This window comes from Gavialis gangeticus, unplaced genomic scaffold, assembly GCF_001723915.1.
Source record: "Gavialis gangeticus isolate Ggan-Ray unplaced genomic scaffold, GavGan_comp1, whole genome shotgun sequence".
Lineage (NCBI taxonomy): Eukaryota > Metazoa > Chordata > Crocodylia > Gavialidae > Gavialis > Gavialis gangeticus.
In genome coordinates, this window is record NW_017729000.1 from 15,876,364 (window position 1) to 15,898,706 (window position 22,343).

The 22,343-nt window shown below is 46.1% G+C and overlaps 1 protein-coding gene across 1 annotated transcript in view; it reads right to left on the reverse strand.

The window, feature by feature from the left end:
• Window positions 1-22,183, reverse strand: part of SEPT8 (septin 8) — a 77,904-nt gene extending 55,721 nt beyond the window's left edge. Inside the window, exon 1 of the mRNA XM_019506341.1 lies at window positions 22,166-22,183. The gene's annotated coding sequence lies outside the window, so the exon portion shown is untranslated. The remainder of the gene's footprint in view (window positions 1-22,165) is intronic.
• Window positions 22,184-22,343: the final 160 nt, after the last annotated feature.

The window sequence follows — 22,343 nt, forward strand, 5'->3', positions numbered from 1 at the left end:
AGGTCCAACTGTAGCCTGTTGCTCCCCTCCATTGTGCCCACTTCCCCCCACATCTTAGTGTCATCAGCAAACTTGAACAGGGTGCTTTGCACCCCCTCATCCAAATCACTGATGAAGATGTTGAACAGGGCGGGCCCAAGGACCGAGCCCTGTGGGACCCCACTTCCCACGTCCTTCCAGGTCGAGAAGGACCCATCCACTACCACCCTCTGGGTGCGACTCTCTAACCAGTTGGCGACCCATTGGACTGTATGGGTGTCTACGCCACAGTCCCCCAGCTTCCTAATGAGAATGGGGTGAGAGACAGTGTCAAAAGCCTTCCTGAAGTCCAGGAAAAATATATCCACTGCCACCCCTGCATCCAATGATTTAGTGACCTGGTCGTAACAGGCCACCAGGTTGGTCTGACAGGACCTGCCGCCGACGAACGCTGGTTGCCCCTGAGCACGCAGTTCCCTGCTGGCCCCTCCTGGATGTGTACCAAAATAATTTTCTATACCCTGGCTCAGGCCCGAAATGAGCACACAAGTTACTAGGCTCTACACACAACACCCGGCAGAACTCAGTGCGCCGTGCTATGCATAGGGACCTACCGAATTCGTGATTTCATCGATTTCATGAAATCTGAGGGGGGGGGAGAACCTGATATCAAATAAAGCGAAGGAGCGAGCAGTCCTCACAGCACTGTGACACCCCTCCAGGGCGGGAAAGGGGGAGGGGAGGGGCTGCCTACTCTAGGAGCTGCCAGCAAGGTGGCTGCCACCCCCACCCGATTGGCTGTGAGGGCTGCCTGTTGTGTGGCCCCTGCCTTCTCCACCAATCAGCAGTGATGGGCAGGGCTGCATGGCCTTCACAGCCAGTGGCAAGGCCACACAATAGGCAGCCCTCACAGCCCATCAGCGGCAAGGGACAGGGCCACCAGGACCCTCAACCAGAGGTGAGGGGGCCCCAATGCACTCTGCCCACCAAACGGCTGCCGGGTCCCGCATTCCGCCCGTGAAATCGGTGGGCAGCCTCCATGAATTAGCTCGAGTCCCCCGCTACATCGGATTCAGCGGGCTCCTCCTTTAATTACACCAGGGTGTCAATAAACAGGGATAACTTGGTCCAGTATTTCAAGTGATTAAGAGCAGAAGAGCAGAAGTTTATTTATGCATGTTTAGATTCCCATAATAGTCACACTCTCTCCATGGCCAGCTACTGCCACCAGAAACAGCTGAGCAGACTACCAAATTGACGCCAAATTCTCTCCCCGTTTGCAAGCTGCTTTTAAACGCACTTACCCCTAGTGGAGAAGCAAACATCCATACATGATATTATAAGCATTATTAACTTCTCCTTTGGGGAATAACAGTGTGGGGGAGCAGAAACAGGCTCGGGGGGGGGGGTATACACTCTTCTATTCCTATGCCCTGCTCTTCTCCCTTAACACTGCAGGGCTCAGCACAGCCAGACTACAAAAGACATGCGCTCAGAATCAAATACGCCAGCTGCCAAATTTTAAATTATTCCCAGGGCGAAAATAAAAGAAATAACTTGAGATGCCTTCTCCCTGTGAAAGCAAGATTCCTAAACAAAAGATTAACTTGTTCGATTTCATTTAGAATCAAAGCTTTCTTTAATTTTGCCATGGGGAAAATACCTATTTACCTTATCTAAGGGACTTTTAATCACAAAAAGTAGCTCTTATATAGCCAAGCCACGTACTGGTCCTGAAAAAACAGGACCTTCTTTTTGTGTGTATTGATCTGTATTTGTTACCGTCTTGCAGATGAAAATTAACATATCACTCTCGCCAAGAGACTTCTAGGAATGAAAAACAATCTGACTGTAAGCGTTTGTTCTTGTGAAATCAATAGCATTTTAATCTATCCACATTGATTGTTCTCACCGACAGACGAAGAGGCCATCATCAGAAATTCCCCTCTGGGAGAGAGTGTGTCTAGTCAGGCTCCGACACGGTCTAGAGCTCAGACCCAGAAAGTATTTCTCACTGTATAACAACAGCCAGGGCCTGGGGTCAGAAACCAGGAGCCAGGTAAGGCAGGGAGGGCAGCCGTGTCACAAGGTAACCCCTGCACTGTCACTCCGATACCCTTCTCCTCCCCGTGCCACTCCCTGCCCCGTGCTTCCTGCCTGACCTGTTGGTCTCTTTTGTGCTCCCTGCCACTTGTGTTGCAGGCTGGTCCTCCCTGCTCTGAAACCTGGCCACTCCCCCTACAAGACACGCTGCACTTGGAGGGGAAGCCTCTCTTCTTTCCTCCATTAACTCCCCAGGGCAGTTAGAGATGCCGCTCTTCCAAGCTTTGAGGGCCTTTGGCCTATGTTTTAGTGTCTATTTTCATTGTCGCTTCATTCCTGTGCTGGTCATGGAGCTGGCTGTTGCAGTGGCTCAGCATCCACAGCTTTCACCTCCCAAGAGTCGGGTGGTCCTTATGCTGCATCACACAGGAACCAGGTCTAGAAGAGATTTCCCAGCCTATGATTGCAGCAGCCATCTAACAACCATTTGACCAAGTCTTTGCCCAATGAGAGGTCAGGGCTGATGCAACGCACAGCAAGCTCAGGATGCAAACATGTCAGCAGAACAGCACAAGAGGCTCAGGACTTAAAGCTGCCTAGTGAAGAGGGACCTCATGAAAACCTACAGGCAAGCCCAGGTTCAAGGGGAAATTCAGCCTTGGATTTCCTTTGAATTGCAGAGGTGTAAGGAGCTCACCCCAACACCATCTGCACGGTATGCCATGCTCAGCCAGGGGCTCTTAGCCTTGTTTTCAATAGCACAGAATTCCCTCACAATATTAGAGGGGAAAAAAAATCAAGCCTCTTCCCCTCCTCACATGCTTTCCTTGAGCTGCTGCTTACTCTTTGCTCAAGGAACAGATTGTGACAGGGACCAGAAAGCTCTGGAGGCATTGTCTGGGTACAATCGAGCACCAGAAAAGTTCACGCTTGATGCAGTTTCACCTGACCCCCTAGCAGCTCCTGCCCCCCCGATGCACCCCAGCCAGCTTCTCCCTTTCCCAACCCACAGCCCTCAGACACAATCTTGCTGCAGCCTCTTCCGACGGGTTCAGATGTCAGAGTCCTTCTGATGGAGATATCAGGTGGCAGAAAAGCATGCTGTCTCTGCAGAGTTGGCTCTTATCTAGCATACCTTTTTTCAAGCAAAGCATGAACAAAAAAACCTGCCATGCTTTCCATGATCGCCACTGTCTGGAAAGGGAATAAACAAGGCCTGCCTGCAGCTATGATTAGAATAAGGAACGGCCCAGAAGGCTTGAGAGCCGTTTCTAGGCAACAGCCAACATCCGTATTATCGACTCTAATGCAGGCTTTGGCAGGACCAGGCTCAATCAAAAACTAAATAATATTCAGGAAAGAGAAGGGGAGGACAAAAACCTAAAGATGCCTGAGCATCTTCCCCTTCTCCTTGCAACATTTGATTGTTGCTCCATGGGAGTCACGAGTAGATTTGTTCAGAAAGGGGCTATGTGCAAAGTCCCATTTAAATTAAATAACATCTCTATCCACTGCCAAGGTAAAAAAATGCTGCAAATGGCAGCTTCTTATTCAAAGCTGCTGTGATGCTGCTGTTCCTCTTTAAGTCTTTTAAATGGGATGCAATTTGAAGCAGAAAGATCCTGTTTGCCATTCAACCACAAAAGAGTTATCTTTCCTTGCAGAGGAGTCAGCTGTCATCGCACGGCCCTTCTCCTGCCATTGCTGCATTGCTGGAGCTGTCAGAGAGGCATCAACAACAGGGTGTTGGCAGCCAAGTCATTCCTTTCCTAACTGCAAGGCTCCAGGGGTTGGACAGGAAAGGTAGCACTACTATCAATCATAAAGAAGCCCAGGCATCTGTTGACATGCATTCATCTGCCTTTTAAACAGCACTGAAAATTAGCTTTAAAATCTCTCTCTAATCTTTGTCTCTTTTTTTAATGTTTCTCAATGTCTTTTCTTTGTACTCTTGACAGTTCTTTGTGTATAAATCAATGTCTCCGTATACTTTGTTTATGAGCATAATTTATTAAACACAGCAGTGGGGGTGGGGAAAAGGCTTTCAAAGAAATAGGAAACTGCATTTGTAAAACCACCATGTAAAGTGCAGGGCTGATGTCGTACCTGAAATTACCTGCAACTGCTTGCAGACATTTACAAAAAAAACCATGCTTTACTGGAAGCAGCAGTGCGTTACTTCAACCCGCCTCTGCAGCGTCTGTGAAAATCGGGCGCTTCACTGGGGCTTTCTGGCGCTTTTAGCTAGAAGTGATTCAACTCAGTTATTAGATAAAAGTACCAAAAAAGTGCATTAAGGCACCCCATCTTTACAGACATTGGGCAAGCCAGGTTGAAGTAATGCACTCTTCTGAGCATGCATGGGGTTCAATGCACAAGCATGCTGAGTTTAAAGTAAAGCACCAGTTTGGGGCACGTTTGGTTTTTTTTGGCGGGGGAAGGGGTATGTATTTTTGTGGGTTTTTTCCATCAGCAAGCACCCATTTGTCTTTCTTTTAGTTCAGTAGCTTTCAAATTTCCCATCCCCTCTCTGATCAATGCATATACCTGTCCCACGCTCCTGGGTTTGCTCAATAAACTCTGTAACACCGGTTTTGATGCTGAAGGCTAGCACTGTCAGACAAAATCACCAACAAAGACGGTATCTAATAACTCAATGTTTGAAGATGTCCAAGGACTCCCCAGAAATACTCACACCCCTACCCCATGCAGCTGGAATCTAAACCACCAGTGGGACAAGTAACAGTGACAAGCAATAAGGAGGAGAGGAGGCTTTTTACACAAGGCAAAAGAATCAATAGAAATGTTCCCATGGTTTGGGGGTTTTTTTTCAATACAAATGAAACCGTATTTCACTGGATCCACCTGCAACGTTGGCAGAACAAACAATGCAGCAATGAGTCAGTCCAGGAGAAGCAGGAAATGTAGGTGACTGGTCTGTTTTCACTGCAGTGCAAAATGGGAACAGGTGGTAGAAAACAGTGAACTTAGACTTTCACCCCCTATGGCATTATTGGAGCCACAAGGAAGTTCAGCCCCAACTCTTATCTCTTCCGCACACTTGTAATTTCATCTGACTCCTTTGCAGTGGCCTCTTCTCCTATAGAGCTCTTGTTCCTTGACACCACAACGTCTGTATCTGCGCCTGAACTTTACAAACACAATACAAAGAAGTAGTTGTTTCCCTTTTTGTTGAACTGGACCTTCCAGGAGAGACGGATCCCCTTCCTCCCATGTATACACCTCCCACTTAGCTTGCAACAGGACTACGAATGACTCGGAGGCTTGAGTCGGTTCTTCTTGGATTAGGAAATGCCCATTTTGAAAGCTTAGCAGCATGGTAATTATCAATTTGCTAAAGCGCTGAGATCCAGATTCGCACAATGAATGCTGCTGCAACGTTAAGCAACATCCTCTCAGTTGTTAATGTCATCCCATGACAGGCTGCCATCCAGGTTTTATTCAGAGCCTTTGAAGATGTTCTGTCCTTTGAGCTATTCTTCAAAGGGTTTAGCAGGGATATTTGGGGCTAATTCATATTAAGAATCTATGATTTGGTGGGGAATAGAAAAATTATCAGATGATCAGGACAAAATTCATTAATTGCTCCAAAGTCCCTTAAACATTTTAATTAAGTCAGTCACACCAGAGAATCTCTGAATAAAACGCACAGGAATCCCAGCCAAAATGCCATTTAAACTGAACAGTGGGCAGTATTATGTTCATACTGCTACTCTGGAGGATCACAGAGGAAGCCTAACACCACTACGCAAAAGAAAATGGATTTCTTCCTACGTTTTGATTGTTACGTCTTCAGACCAGGGGCTTTTTGGCTTTGTAACTGTTGGCAAGGTATATATCATACTTTGGGCACTACAAAAATACCATCAACAACAAGGAAGCATGGAGTTAGCCAACCAGGAGGGATACCTGATAAAGGGAAGCCCAGAACTATAAATTCAAGCCCAAGTTAGTAGTTACGTGCTTCCTTCACCCAGACCAAACAAACCAACATTCTCACCTCTTGCCTTGCTCATCATTAAGCTGCCCGCTCTTCAAAATCTTCAGTGAAGGAGAGTCTACATCCTCCATAGCATCCTCTTCTAGTGTTTCCCCAGCCTAAGAAAGATTTTCCTAATACCTGGTTTCAACCAGGCTAATGGCTTCTTGCCCTTCCCCAGCACCAAAGGAGAACAACTAACCACCATCCCTGCCTAACCATCTGTTCACATGGTGGAAGCTGTGCTCCTGCTCAGTCTTCTCTTTTAAAAAGAAAAATCAATCCAGTTCTTTCAACATTCCTCATTACTCAAGTTTTCTGAACCTCTTATTCTTGTTGCTCTCCTTGAGACTCTCCCCAGTGTGTCAGTCCATCCATCTGAAAACATGGTGACCAAAACAGACACAATGCTCCAGCTAAGGAGGTATAATTACCTCCCAAGGCTTACATATGATACTTCAGTCAATCTATTGCAGAAGATCTGCCTTTTTTTTTTTGCAAGAGCATCACATTGACTCCTTATAATTTCCAGATCCTTTTTGTGCCTATGCATTTGACTTCTTCCCAAATGCAACTCTTTCCACTTGTCTTTATTAAATTTCATCTTGCTGATTTGAAACCATATCTCCAACTCATCAAGATCTTTCTAAATTCTGATTTCATCCTCCAGAGTGCTTGCAAATGCTCTCTGCTTGGTGGCACCTTCTAATTATACAGTCCTATTTGTAATGAAAATAGGAGATAGAACTGGGTCCAGTATAAAACTCTGCAAGAACCCACCCAGGATCCTCCCCCAGGTTGAAATATGGCTTCCCTGAGTGATCTTCAGCCCACTGTGCATCCACCCAATCGGGACTGCATGTTAACTCTACTTCCTGATCTGGCTTATGAGAAAGTCACATGCGATAATGTCAAATCCTTAAAGCCGAGATACAGTGCATTTGCTGCTTACATCTTAGAGGCCAGAGTGCTGCTAGATCAGGAGCTCATACACACAGCCAGGCCTCACTTGCTGGATGCATTTTGCAGTGTTATTTGGCGCCCACTGTGTCTGTGCGGTTCCTTCTTACAGTGGCTGCATCCTCCTGCTCTGTACACACAAAAGGAATAGTGGGAAGGGATATTTTCTCTCTCAACCAAGGCCAAACCACTAATAAGAGTGGTTGTTGCCACGTGCAGCAACTCCCAATGTTTTCCTGCTGCAGCTCCTGTCCCAATGCCATCCCCTAGATTGACTGCCACCACCCTCCATCCTCCCTTCCTCCAGCTCTACCTCTCTGCCACTCTATACATTGTTTCCCCTCCTCCTCCTGAGGAACAGGGCAAAGGAGGAGAAAAACATCCATTGGGAACTTCCTTAGACTGAGATGCATGTGCTCTCAGCGGCAAGCCAAGTGCCACGAGATTATCAAGCTTGGGTCGACATGCTGCTACCTGCATCGCTGTTCAGACGAGCAGTGCACAGGCAGAGGCATTAGGAGCCTAAGGGAGAGCAGGAAGCATCAACAGGTGGCTGGGCAGGGCTATTCTCCAGGCTCATCTCTAAGGTGCCAACTTCAGAGGCGGAATAGGACAGCTGGATGCTTACGGCAGTGGCAGCATCCAGCTGTCAGTGCTGTGGGTGAGGCCCCCGAAGGCAGGACAAAAGGAGGTGGAGGAGAACTAGCAGCAACTAGTTTGGTTGTGGCCCTTGAATGAAGTCAGGTTGGAAGCAGGAAAACTCCTCTCTCTCCATGTTTCCCTCCCCAAATCAGAGTCCATTTCAAATGACACCATTTTCTAGCCATTGCTGCTGCAAGCCTGTCCTCAGCATCCTGCATGTGCTTCACAGCAAACCCGCACTGGTAGAGACTGGCTCTCTGCACAGAGGACACCACTCAGCTTCCTCTTACCCATTTCATTTTCCCAGCAGGTGGCTGGAGAAGAGGGCAGCCATTGTGCCACCACTGCCAGCAAGAACGGGTCACAGAATGTCCTGGGGAAGAACTCGGAAGGGATTATTGGCAGGGGTCCCCTGAAAAGATCTTCTCATGGGGCCTGATACAAAACTCAAGGTCTTTAAGTGTTGCTTTTAATCCTTATCTGAATCTTGGGGAGGGAAGAACTATTTTGCAACAGACTTGTGTTTTTAATGGGGATGCAACTCTTGGTATGAAGGTTTTGTTCTTGTTTTAGGTCAAGGCAAAATAGCCATAGGTACCATAATCCCAAATCACCTGGTTAAATCGCATTCCCAAACAGGAGTAGGGAGGGCGCATTCTAAGACCGAGGCTCTGCTCCAGCAAACATCTGGGCCCACAAGCAACATGCAAATGGATTTTTCAGCAGAGACCCAGAAGCAAAAATCCTTCAGTTTTTAACTCAGGTTTAACCCAAGTGAGGACCAGCATCTTGGGCTCCTAAAGGATACCGGTCTGTATGGCACTTTCCTAATTATTAAAGAGCTTTCTTCCCCTCCCCCATCCATGGAAGACTAAAGGGCATGAAACCATGATGCATAGCAGACATTTTTCCCAGGCAGAGCAGCTCCGACATACCAGGAAGAAAGTAGTTCTATTTTCCCCCGTAGTAAATAAAAAATGGCTTAATTTTAAGAAAGCCAAAAGTTGTGAACTGTCGGAAAGAGGTTCCCCTCTGCAAAGCGCGGTGCCCCAGAATGCCCCCCCAGGAGCTGCACAGATGGGAAAAGAGAAAACTCCTCCACCTCTTTCACTCCAACTAAGGTATCTCCTTAGAGCCACTCAGGCTGCAGCATTCCCAGCACTGATCCAACAATTAGGAGCACAAATGGCAGGACTGGCACTGAGTCCTCTAGTTTCCGTGTCAAGAAACTGGGACACATTCCCACTGACAGCAGTGCTGAAACCATGTACCTCTTTGAACCTTTTTTTTCTGCTCTTCTGTACCAACAGTAAAGGCAACACCACACAGGCGCTGTACAGCATGTTGCAGCAAAGTCTCTCTCAAGCATGGAAACTCTGACTAATAGCACAGGCTTGCGTTTATGAACTCCCTTGATCCTGGGGATGCAGGTAGACATTTGTGCACACTGAGGACAGAGCTTGGCCTTCAAAAACCAGCAGCTGGCACAAGAGCAATGCCCTGGCTGAACACACCCCAAAACCTGCAGCTGAATGGTACAGGCTGGGACCATACCTAGGTGCAACACAAAATCAGCATCATTAGCCCAGCGTCCATCACAACCCTTGGTACTTGGTATTTGACCTTACAATCCAAGTTTGCAGCAGTACATAGGGAGGCACATTCACAGATCAGGACCCACTGTGGCAGGCCCTGTACAAAACTAGCACCACAAAGATGGTCTCCTCTCCAAAGAGTTTAGAGTCTAGCAAGAAAAAGGGACAGAGGAGAAACAAGTGCTAAAGAAACCACTTGTCCCAAGTTTCAGGTATTCCAAACGACACGAGGGGCTATTAGACAATGAATGTATCCTTTACGCACTACTTCTGGCACAGGTTTCAAGTCTCCTGGGCATCACTTGTCTGCACTACAAGTGGAAAAAGCTTTGGAGTTGGGGGCTGGGGGGAAGATATTCAGCATGTGGAAGGAGCTGGCTTTTTGTTAACTGCATAGAAAATTGCTTTGCTTTCTCGTTTTCCACTCCATGACACCATAGTGAGTGCAACAAGTGCTCCAATGAATGCAAAAATCAAAGGCATTGATTAAGATGCTATTCACTTGTCTCCTGAATGAAAAATCAACAGCACTAGGAAATTACTCATCCCTGTTGCAGCTCCATGGTAACTCAGCCATCTCCAAAGGAATTGTATTTGCAGGTAAGCGGAGAGCAAGAAGAGTCCCACAGCCCTGGAAGTCAGCTAACCTCGCTCAGGGGACAGTGCAGAGTGAGTTAGTGTCTGAGGCTCGCTCCGTTTTGCGACGTGTTTCACTTGCCTGTCCACCCTCCCCCTTGACCACACAGCTCTCCGCTCACTTTGGTGTCAGACCTGTACAAGTGCAAGAGTCACATGGCCCCTAACAAGTGCAGCCTTCACAGGCTGTAAACCCCAGTGCAAGTACAACAGCAACAGGCAGAGAACATAATCTCATGAGGCATCCACTGGATTAAGCCCTTAAGTGTCACCTTTCCCTCGAATATCTCCAAATTTTACACCAAGGGTGGTACTACTCCCTCATTTCACAGCTGGGTAAACCGAGGCACAAAGCAGTTAAGTGACTTATATGAAGTTGTGCAGGGTGTCACATGCAGCTCTCCTGGCTCCTTGCTTATTGCTCTGACCACAAAGGCTTCGCAATTAGCTCTAGTTTCCATCATGTGCGTCAAAATACTATATATAGTCAAGTCATTTTCTTTCAGGGCTCTCCCCCGCTGGCCCTGCACCTCTAAACTTTGCCAAAGGCCTTTAAAACATTAAAACTAAAGCATTAGTAACTGAACCACCACCACTAGCAAGGGCTGAGCAGCAATGAAAGACCCAGACACTCAGAGAAACCGGTCTTTTCTTCAAGTATGACAGACCAGGCAAAGCCACATCTGACCTTTGAAGAGGCTCTTTTATGATGCTGGCAATGCTCAGGCTGTAATTCAGAACAGACACACAATCTTTAACAGGTGAAAACACCCTCTTCCATGGGCCCACATGCTGAATGCTATTTAGTGATGTATTACAGCTCTCTCAAGTGAGCTCGACATCATGTCCAAAAGCTAGTCAGGGAATAACATTAAAGGATTAATAAAGCCAGATCTTGGGATAGCTTAATGACTGCCAAGTAGTGCAAAAGCAACAACAGAACAAGCACTGGTGCAAGGGCAGAGTAAATTAACCATAACCTCTTAGGTAGTAAAGGAGAGACAAAGAGAAAACCATTAGTTACAGCTAGATTAATAGAAACCTCAACATTAAAATTTGTCATGAAATGAGAAGCTATTAATGGCACAAAGAGAGAGAGAACAGCCAAGATTCACGGACCTTTATACTACTATAAAGATGCTACAAAGTTGTGCCCTGATCTGCCGAGTACATTTAAAATCTAGAGACTTCAATGAATCTTAAGCATAATCTTAAATGTTTTGCAAATTGAGGCCTAAAATTTTAAAAGCAGAGGTGAAAGTTTTATATATACAGACTATATTCATTTAATATTTGTGTATGACAGCAGCCTGCTAAATGTAAGCTTCTCTCTATCAATGCAACCTGATGGGTTATTATGTGGCTAGCCAACCAAAAGAGTTGTCTTGCATCTGGCATTTTTTATCTGTTTCTTTTTCCTAGATGTGTCTGTGTTGAGGGTTTAGTGGCATTCTCTCAACAGGGTAGCATTAGCATGCACTGGCCACTGGATTTCTACATTGTGTAACCCTGTTCAGAGTGAATGTAGTCAACAGGGTGGCAAAAGACACTGGCTGCCAATCTATTCTACAGTTCCTCTAGGGACCACAAAGACCTCAGCAGAGGCAAGGCACTATCTGGACCCACCCTGCAAAACTAATTTAAACCAGGGATTATCAACCAGGACGCCATGGCACACTGGGGTGCTTGTTGCACCCTTGCAAAAGGTGCTAACACCTACACATGATTCATGAGATAAATACAGAATTCAAACAGGAATCCATAGTGTTAAAAACATTCTGGCCTGTTATGGTCTTTCTGAACTCACTGCAACAAAACATTGCTCTAAAACTTTTCTGTAGTCAAAAAAAAAAAAAGAGTGAAAGCTAAGAGTTGGCATTTTCACAGGGGTGCCTGGTATCTAACAAGGGGTACCTTGAGTCTAAAAAGTTTGAGAACCACTAAGGTAAGCAGACTATTCCCCACAAGCAATATCATCAGCCACAACCAAAGATCAGGAGTCAAGCCCCCAAATTATGAGTTGCTAGAAATAACAAATGGGGGGTCCCCTTGGTTTGGTTTTCTGCTTCTGTAACTTGGGTGGGGGGGATATGTTCAAGTTCTTCTGCAACCAGGAAAACAAAAAACAGAGTCTTCTTCCAAATGACGGGTGTGCTCATCATGTCTGAGCCCAGGAGCAGAAGTTTGGAGGTGGGGATAGCATCAAGAGTCATGCTCTGCATGATAAAATCATAAGAGCTGGCAAGTTATAGGATGGCGCTGCTGCCTCTTAATACATAGTCCCCTATATGAGGTTATACATTTGGTTCACAAGAATGTTCAAATGCAGTTATTTGTCCTGTGCAAAGAGCCACTCAGCAGCACTCCTACCTCTCAGGTCCACCTCATTTGGATGTGAAACAAGTAACACCCCTTGAAGTTCCTACATTCCCCACAAACACCACATCCTCCTCACTTCTATCATTGTTGAATCCTATCTACTTTGGAGATGACAAATCAGGACACAAAGTCACACAGAGTGCTAGCTACACCACAGGAACAGACCTGTCTTCAGTAAGATTCATTGTGTTTGAGTGCTAAGCACCATTAACTCGAGACAAACCAGCACACATGACATGCTCCTGGACATCTTCCACATGGCAGAGGGGAGAGGACATGCACCCCACCCTCTCCTGCCCATCCAGATGCTGCTACTATTCCCCCAAGTGACCTCTGGACTGCGGTACATACTCTCTGAACAAGAGGAGGAGGGAGAGAGTGCCATGGAGGTACTTAAATCTGTCTCCTACAAAAATACACATGTAATCTCATGAGCAACAGTTGATCTGGCCTCATTCTAACAGGATGCTTCTTGAGACACTGCTAAGGGATCTCTACAGATCCCATGTTGCTGTTCCCGCGCCGAGACTGCTGTCCTGGAGCAGAGTGCTCAGCACTATGCAGAGCCCTCAAACGTCATTTCCTTCTTCAGGCACGTTCCAGAATGATCACAGTCAACTTTACACCCGAGATTTTAATCATATCAGGGCAATCTCTTGGCATGCAGTGACACTGTTAGTCACTTGTCTCCTGTTGCACAGTACCCATGATAAGAAGCTAAGAATGAAGCTCCCAGCCTGCACTTCCCTCTCCAGCACTGAGAAAAAACACACAAAACAACAAATCACACACAAGAAAAAACAACCTCTTTAAACCTCTTTCTTAAAAATGCCAAGAATTTTCACAGAACAGTCAGGCCATTATTCAATAGTCTCTCCCAGGTCCCAGCTGCCCAGACATAGCACAAAAGTCATTAAAGAAACCAACCACAAAGAACAACAAATCTAGGCTACACAGCATTAGGGAGACTTCAAAGAGCATTTATACATGTGCTCTGGGAATGGGAGAGACGGTCACTTTAATTAGAGTGGCTCTGAAAGCTGCTCTAATTAAAGTGCCCAGAGCCTCATGTGCATCAGCATCCCAGCTTTGAAAACTGGTGGCAGGGGGAACTTTAACTAAAGCTCATCTAACCAGCTTTAGTTAAAACACCCCTGACGCCATTTTTCAATGCAAGGATGCTGATACACATGACGCTGGGGTCTCCTGGAGCACGGTAATTACAATTACAGACAGATTAATCAAGTAATCAAGTCTGCTCCAACACACTGTTATTACAGCGTGGCAGAGCAGCCTCGCGGCACATTTATAGGTGCCCAAACTTACAGAGGCAAGATGATTCAGTTTGCTACAGTGACAATACGGGAAAGAGAAATGGCCTGAAGCCACACGAAAGTTTACTGTCTGTTCTACAGGGAAAGTGGACACACCCAGGACCTGCTGAGGGTACTGGATGCTACAGGTGTTCAACATCTTCAAAATAATCAGGCCACTCTGTTTTTCACACTATCCTTGAACCTAAACTTCCCAGGAAGAAAGTTTCACCTATGTGCAAGTCCTGTCCTGGATACATAGTGACGCAACAATATAACCATTTTAGTGCTCATTAAATAAAAAAAGCTCTGTATACAGACTGAGCCTGCCTTCTTTAAGCAAAATCCCAAACTACTTCCTTTTACCTAAGCTCTTGGTCCCTGAACGACATCTGGATTTTGAATGCACCTTTTGTAGCCATATTTAAATAGCAAACCAAAACCTGAGCAATCTCAGAATCAAGCCATAAACCTGCGTTTGCATGTGCATGTTTGCATATGAACAGGAATCCTTGTCGCAGCTTGTGGTAACAAACAGGACAATGATATGCACAAAATTCCACTCTTGCCCAGAGGATTTAATCAACCTTTCACCCTCCAAGCAGCTTCTCACAATCATGAAGACGGCTATTTGCCTTAGAGCCTATTTTGCAATGGTTTAAGTGGAGAGAGAGATCTCAGCAAGAGCAGCAGTGCTAGTACTCACCTTCGCTTAAGTGCATCTAAGAACACACATGACCTGCAATGCCCACATGGGATCAGCCATCTCCAAACAAGCTGCATTCCCCATAAGTTTTCTGACTGATAAGCACCAGAAGGTATTTTGCTTTCTAATCTGTTAGTTTCATATAATGGCTGGGAGGTCTAAGCACATTCATTAATGGTGGATTAGATAAACATTTTGTCCCTGTGATAGAGCATCCAGATGAATTTGAGCACTGAGAGAAATGCCTGCCTAGGCTGCAGTCTCAGTGGCTGTACAAGTAGCCAGTATATTGCCTCCAGCACCAACCCTACAATACATTAAGAAGAATCACAATACTTTGGTTAGCAGTAAAGAGGGAAGTGGAGAGATCAGAGCAACAAGTCTATGAAAAGCTGTCAGCAAACTTCAGAGCATGGAGGAAAAACAAGTTTTGCAAGTTCTTGTCTGTATATGAATGCACACAAAGTCTTTTTTTTTTTAATCCTTTTTTAAATTGTTATTAAAAATTGGGTCTCTGGTTTTAAGTTGAATTAATCCTAGGAAATGGACCCAAGCCTATTTCCACTGGAGTCATAAGGAAAACTGCAATGGTGGCAGGGTGGGTGCCCCCCAGGACTAACTCAGGAACGTACAGTATGTGGAAAGAATGAACCCTGGAGCGGATGGACTCCCGCCACAGTCTGAAGTCAGTACATGGACATCTGCTGACTCAGACTGTAAAGGTCAGGCCCCAAAAGCACCTACGATGGCATTTGTTAGAGACATAGACATACACTGAACTGACAACATGACCACAAACATTTATCAAGACCCAGAGCTGGGCTCTGATACCTCTTCCACATTAAAGAAAAAACAAAATGAGAAAATGCAGGGGTTTATCTGGTATCTGGACTGAATGGCCTAAATTACAAGCTCTGGACGCGCAAGACTCCAAAGCCCTTCGTAAAAAAAAGAAAAACTTGCTTTGAGAAGGAAGACAGGCAGTGGAAACAGACTTAAACTCTGGGACCAAAAATGAAAGACATTTCCTCCAGGATGACCTTAAGGGATGAGAAAGTTCAGCATTTCGGCTGCATGTGAATTCCACCCCCTGCCCAAACTATCCGACTACCCAGAAGGCAAAAGTTAACACACAAACTCATTTCTTCCTTGGTTTTCTATTTTTAAAAAAATGTCAAATCAGGCCAAACAGTAACTAGCCTTTGCTTATTTTTTCAGTATTACTATGAATACAGCCAGTATGCAGGCTCCTTAGTTAATTAATCCTCACAACCCCCTGAACATGGCCAAGTCCCATCACCTTCCATACTACAGTCACATTAAAAGACTTTCCCAGGGTCATACAAGGGAACAACAGAACTGGTTTGCAGACCTCTGATCTAGTCCCTAGTCCCCCATCTCCTCTTCATCATCCCGTCGGCATAGTGTGGTTTGCTGTGGAATAAGACATGGTTCCAGGCAACAGGAGTGACTCTTGGACAAGACAGAAAACGGAAGCTTGTCCCAAACCCACTGAGAGCTTAGTAGGCAATTTTACATTTAAAAAAAATCTTAGTAAAACTATTTAGCATTTTAAAGAAAGCATCAAAAAACAAAAAGAAAAGAACTCAGAATCCTACCATGCAATTATCCATCTGCTCAATTCCACCGGCTGGATATTAGCCAAAATTAGTTGTTTTAGTTACTACATAAAACAAACAGATCTATTTCCCCACACCCATATCCAGGATTTGTTGTCTGGAATGCCATCATCCAATTCATTAGCAGGCACGGGGAAGGGGCACTAGAAGGAATCTGAAGAGAGTCAATTTTGGTCATCGCTGCGTTTTTTTCCAATTCTTAACAAGTAACAACCCATTCCACTTAAACGACCTCCACAAATTATAGTTTCCAACTAATGGACAGTTCAGTTTGATGCATGCTGGCGAGCATCGAGACTAGTCTTGGTAGAAAAGCTATACATATACATCTTAGCCATCTGCATGCTTAATTTTGCTACACTAATAAGATGCCCACTACATGTACTATGGATCCAGGTCTTCAGAAAGCTTCAGTGCATTACTGAAAAATACCTTTGAGGACTCAGGCATATTAGATTTTTCTTTAAAATCATCAGCCTGAAAATTAAAACGGCAGAAGAGAAATTCTATGCAGCTCTGTGAAGGTGAAGAACAAAGTCTATCAGAGAGGTATGCTCCTAATTTTGAAGGAAAGCAAATCCAGGTCTCCAAGGCCTTAGTCAGGCACAACTCCCACTGAATCTACAGTACACCCAGAGCAAAAGAAGCTGGAAGAAATGGCTGGATTAGGGTCCCCTGCTGTTAGCACACATTGTTATGGAATAGTCTTCAGCAATAGTTCAGCCAGATGCTCGGGAGAAAATGAGGCGAGGCTCAGAGACCTAGGAGACAGGACAGTATAGTCTCTCGCCTCTTCACCTGTACGTCTCTGCCAGCTGTAAACTGGTTTGGAGTGATGCAGGAGGGATAATCTGCTGTAGCCCTGACATACGCAGAATTTCACATATGAGAAAGAGACTTTTTGGCTACACTAAGGAATGTCAATGTCTAAACAAAGTCACCCACCCAAGCACTGACCCCACCAGATTCTGTTTTGTTTGTGAAGTTAAGAGAGTTCACAGAACAAGCAGCAATGTGCATGCAGAAGCCTGACCGCTCTCCTTGTTGAGACAAATGCCTGGACATGGGTCTCTCCCAAAAAATATACCTCTCTCCAGCACCAGAAAGCATTGGCCACCCCCCTCTCTTCATCCTTTGCTCTATCCCAAGTGCAAACATCCTGGGCCAGAGTACACACCGTGACCTGCAGCAGAGGGGGAGGTGTCAATGCCTACAGCCCCAGTACAGCTCCTCTGTCCTCCTGAAGTTCCTCAGCTACAAAGGGGCTCTCCCACCACCCAGCCAGATTTTATCTGAGTGAAGATGGGCCCAGCTTGAGCTCTGGATACATTACAGCAGCACGAAAATAAGCATCCAAGTCATCTAATCTTGAGAGGTAGGGAGCACGCCACTGGGGCCCATTATACCATCATACTGAGGAAACAGGAAAAGCAAGGGCACTGGGAAGAGAGGCACAACCAGTTTCTCTAACGGTAGCTGGAGACAGTATGAGCACAAACGCCCATAAAGTAATGTAGCCTAAAAACACATTTTCCCTTTCAGCAATACTGGGGATACTAGCATCTGATGGTCACAAAACAAATGTTTTCTCAATCCAAACCTGAGAGATTGAGAGAAGCAGTTATTCTTCAGGATTTTGCATACGCCTGCTTATCTAGAGGGCACACGGGGTTTCAGATGGCTCTAATATTCGCCAGCTCATGTGTTCTTCCACCCACTGCCTCTGAGCTCGCTGTGATTACAAGTGTTTAAAAAGGAGCTCTGAACTCCCACATGGAATAACACACTGTATCTATGTTACAGGATGGCTGGAAGTGCATTGACAGAAACAGCGACACATTCTGAAAAACCCGTACTTCTCCAGCTGACATTTGTTCCTGGCACGTAGAGCTTGAACCTGATGGTAGTGGTTCAGATGAGCTTGTGGTTCAATTACAGAGCTGGCTTCCTGCATGACCATGGGCCTGGCACTTGGAGACTGTCTTTGACTGGAATTACAAGCTGTGGTACCTGCGCGGTTACCAGTGATCGCAGGCCCTGCTGCAACCTCCAACCCCACATGGACACACACCGGAGCAAGAGGATCTGGCCTGTGCCTGCAGAGGAGTAGACTGTGCCTTCCAGTTTGGAGTGGTAGAGCGGCTGCTGCAGCGCCTGCTTCCTGATCTGTGTCAGACTAGGTAAAAATAAGTCCCTGTTGTCTTCCCTCTAAGTTTTATTGGTCTCATTCTTCCAGATAAACCCACTGTGCCCAATCTTAAAAGTAAATACTCAAACTAGACCACAGGAACAAATTAGCCCTGTTCACTTCTCATAGCCAAATGCTGCAATGCATTAAGCTGTGAACGCTGCAGGAGAATGCTTGAATCCAAACCAAAAAGCTGCTTTCCCTGGAATTAAGTCATGGAAACATTTCTGGAACTTCAAAAAAAAATCTAAGTTTGGGGCCTTCATTGCCCCATCTACAGCCTTTTCAGTAACAACTGTGCAATCCCAAGCTACGTCCCTGAAGCTAATATGGAGGATTCTCAACCAGGCTGTCACAAGATCCACGTTAGGGTGCTGCAAGGTGCCACGAAGTACTACCACCATTAGGTGTGCAAACATCTAGGCATGATTCACAGGACGAACCAAGATTTCAAATAGGAAACCAGCGTCAGATACGTTCTGCCCTGTTGTGCTTTCTGAATTCTTTGCAAAAGAAAGAAGAATCGCTCTATTATTTTTTCGTAGTCAAAAAACAAGTAGAAGCTGAGAGCTGTCATTTTTCTGCAGGGTGCCTCAAGTCGAACTAGACAAGGTTCTTTGGGTAAATCTGATATCTTTTATTAGTCCAACTCTGCCAGGCTCCGGAATGGGCTCCCAAGGGAGGCAGTGCTCTCTCCTACCCTGGGGGTCTTCAAGAGGAGGCTGGACAGATATTTGGCTGGGGTGATATGACCCATTCCTGCCTGGGGAAGGGGGTCAGACCTGATGATCTGTTTAGGTCCCTTCTGACCCTAAGCACTATGATACTAACTCAAATAATTGGAAAAATTCTTCTTAGCAAGTTTGGGTATAAATACCCTTTGTCAGGCTGTGAAAGCAAGGCTGAGAACCACTGCACTGGTGGCTTGCTTCTCTCTATATCTTGCTTATCTTGCTCAAATCAATGAGGCCACAAAAGCCAGAGAATCCTTTTGACGGGGAGGAACTGGGGTATCCCAAACATCTGATTTTGGCTGGACTACATTCAACAGGCAGGGTAACAGCAGGGATGTAGGAGAAAGCCCCTTATAAACAAACCAGCAGTGAAGGAAATGCAGACACTTCCTGACTCATCCGGTTGGGAAGAATCCTTCCGAGAGATTTTAAGTGTTTTCTCCTCATGGCTCCCCAGCGTCATTCGCTACACACGAGCAGATCACAAGATGACACCAGGGTTCAGTTTCTCCTCAGATAACAATCACTGCACTGTCTTAAAAGCCTGCCAAAACTGTACAATCCCAGCACTTAAATGCAAAAAAAGTCCTCAAAAACCTACCACTGGAGAAGGCATCACTCCCTGCGAATTGCAACAGTATCCCTGCCCAGAGCTGCGAGGAAGGACATTAGTTTCTAGTCAAACTACCAAAAAACCTGTCTGCTGATGTCAGTGTGAAGGGACTTTTCAAAACCACGGATGCAGCTGTGCAACCATCACACTTCACGTGCACATGCCTAATTCTCCCTCTGCCTAGTCACCGGCATCCACAAATCCCTAGTCCATGCCAACATCCACAGAACTTGCACAGAGATTAGGCATGACATTTTGGAACGCTAAGGCTTAAGCCAACAGATGCCAGAACACGCAGTGTTAAAGCTGAACACCAGGCCTGACACTAGCTCCAGCTCACACAACTTCTGGCCTTTCCTCAGCTCCACATATTCTGCTCCTTTCCTTCAGTCGCTGCCCTCTCACTTATTCCCCTTCTACCTGTTTTAACTCTCCATGGACCCCCTGGGTTTCTCAGCTGCTTTTGCCCATGCTTCATGCAGTTTCTAGTGCTCAACTGCTCAGAGAGACCGGCTGTTGGACAGAATGGACGCACCAGCAAGCTTCGTAATACTGTCACGAGCTGTACCCACATGCAAGCAGTCATGTGTGCCATCTTAAGCATGAGAGACAAGGCAGCTCAGGGAAATTTATAATGAATTGGAACCTTTCATGTATAGGGAAACCAAACCGGCTATGCCCCAGCTTGGCAGGAAGCAGAAGTAGCTGCCCTCCAATGGCTATTTGGTAACTTTTGTCAAATGAGCTTCTGGCCTCAGTTCCATCAAAAGGGGAGAGATCTGTATCATATGCTACCCACTGCCTGTGCCATAGCTGTAGCCTTGGTCAACAGAGGACTTCACTCTCCAGGGCTGCGAAGCCAGTATCTGTTACAAGCAGTATATTCACAGAGACAAAAGCACTCTTGGGCATCAACAGCATGATACTGCAGCCTTCTGTGGGTGAATTTTATTGAGGATTTCTAACAGTACTTCTAGGGAACTGTGGTGAGTTGGAGGTGGAGGCATCCTGGAGAACTGCATAAGGGACATACATAACTAGGGAGTTTTTGAACAGACAGATGAGGGTACTAAGGGACATTACATTCTAGATGTCGGCTTCAACTAGCTCATTTTATTAGGAGGCTATACAACCCCCAAAACTATCCAAATGATTTTCTGAAAGTTAATTACTGGGCTTGTCTATAGCCCTTCCCACTGTATTACACAACCCCTCCCAAGTCTGAACACCTTTTTGGTAGGAGGTGTAACAACTTTTTGGTAGGAGGGCACTACCTGTATTTGACAGTTAGGGAACGCAGGCACACGCAGATCCGAGGGCCCCGATCAGGGTGACACAAGCTCTGTCCAGCACAGCAGGGAGCAGAGCTCAGCACACTTAACCACAAGATGCCCTGTCCCCTGGGGGCACGGTCCTGCATATTAGAGCGTCTGCTGTCAATGGTGGGGGGAAGCGAGTCCAGGTTCTTCCCATTTGACCCAGAAGCATATTAATCTGCTTTAAACCTGGGCAGTGCTCATGTCACATGCGCATAGCAAGCGAGTACTCTACATAAGTCTAATTTCAAATAGGGAAATGTTGTAACCATTTCATTTAAAATGATTCCATTTCTATTCTCCATTCCAAAAGAAAAAAAAAATCCTGTAGCACCTACATTTTGCAAAAAAACAAATCCATTCTGCTTTCATGTGAAGTTTAAAATAATTTACAAGTTTGTTTTTCTCCAATTATGATTAAAGGGAATTTTTTCTCTCTCCACCCGATGTTTTAAAATTCACTCCCACTAAGAACATTGATTCCAGGATTCAAAGCAAGAAAGCAGAGTTGAGGATTCTTGGCAAAAGAAGAGTTTACAGAGAACACAGTGGCACAATGAATCCTAAACAAGCACCAAGCCTGAGTCCCATTTATTTTGCAGCATCAAAATGCAGAACACTTCTAGAGTCTGGGGAACTACTTCATGTGGTGAAAATGTTTCCAGTTCCAAGGACTGCAAGATCTGTCATTAGACTGTTTAATTAAAACGGCCTTCCGACCAAGTTTTAAGCTTTTGACAAAAACAACCGAAAACAAAAAAGCCCAACTTTATGCCCAACACACAGATTTCAGCCAGATACACTGCATAATTGGTATCAGGCATGGATCTCCTACCCTCTATGCCTCACCCCCGAGTCATGTTTCACACGTATTAATGTGCACAACAGTCTTGATACGCTGACTCAGTCACAGGTAGAACAAGTCCGGCCTTTAAAGACAACAACGCAACAAACCTTCAAGCACTAGGCTAATTTGCCTCTGGCTTAATTACTCTTTATAGTTTCACAGACTGTCTGGTAATATTCCAAAACATCTCCACACCACTAACATCCACACAGCAGCTCTGCCTTTAACTAGAGGGTTTTTAATTCTGGGTTAACGTTCCCTTTCCACAAATGAATGCAGATCTGTCAGGGCACAAGTCTCCGCGCGCACATCTGCCAGGGCACAAGTAGACCACAGCCTCCGTGCCCATTTCTGGCACCACAACAGCCTCCACAAACTATAAACACCCTTATACGAGTCGTGTCCGTATGCAAGCACCAGGCCGCTGCAGAGTCACCCTTCGTGTGCTGCAAAGACACTTCAGCACCCACAACCCTGACGCTGCCTGGACCACTTCGGCTCCTAGACGCCGCGTCTCCGCTCAGCACAAGGCAGCCGCAGGCCGGGGCCGGGAGGGCGCAGGGCGCTCCCGCACCTCACAGAAATGAAAGGAAGAGACACCGGGCAGCTGAGCTCCGCCCGACCTGTTGCCCAGAGGCCTGTCACGTATCTTGCATCATCGGCCTAGCAAAACGCAGCGGCCGGCCGGCTCCTGCGCCGCCCGGCTCGCCGCGCCGCTTCCACCCCGGAGTGCGGGGCGGCCCCGAGCCCGA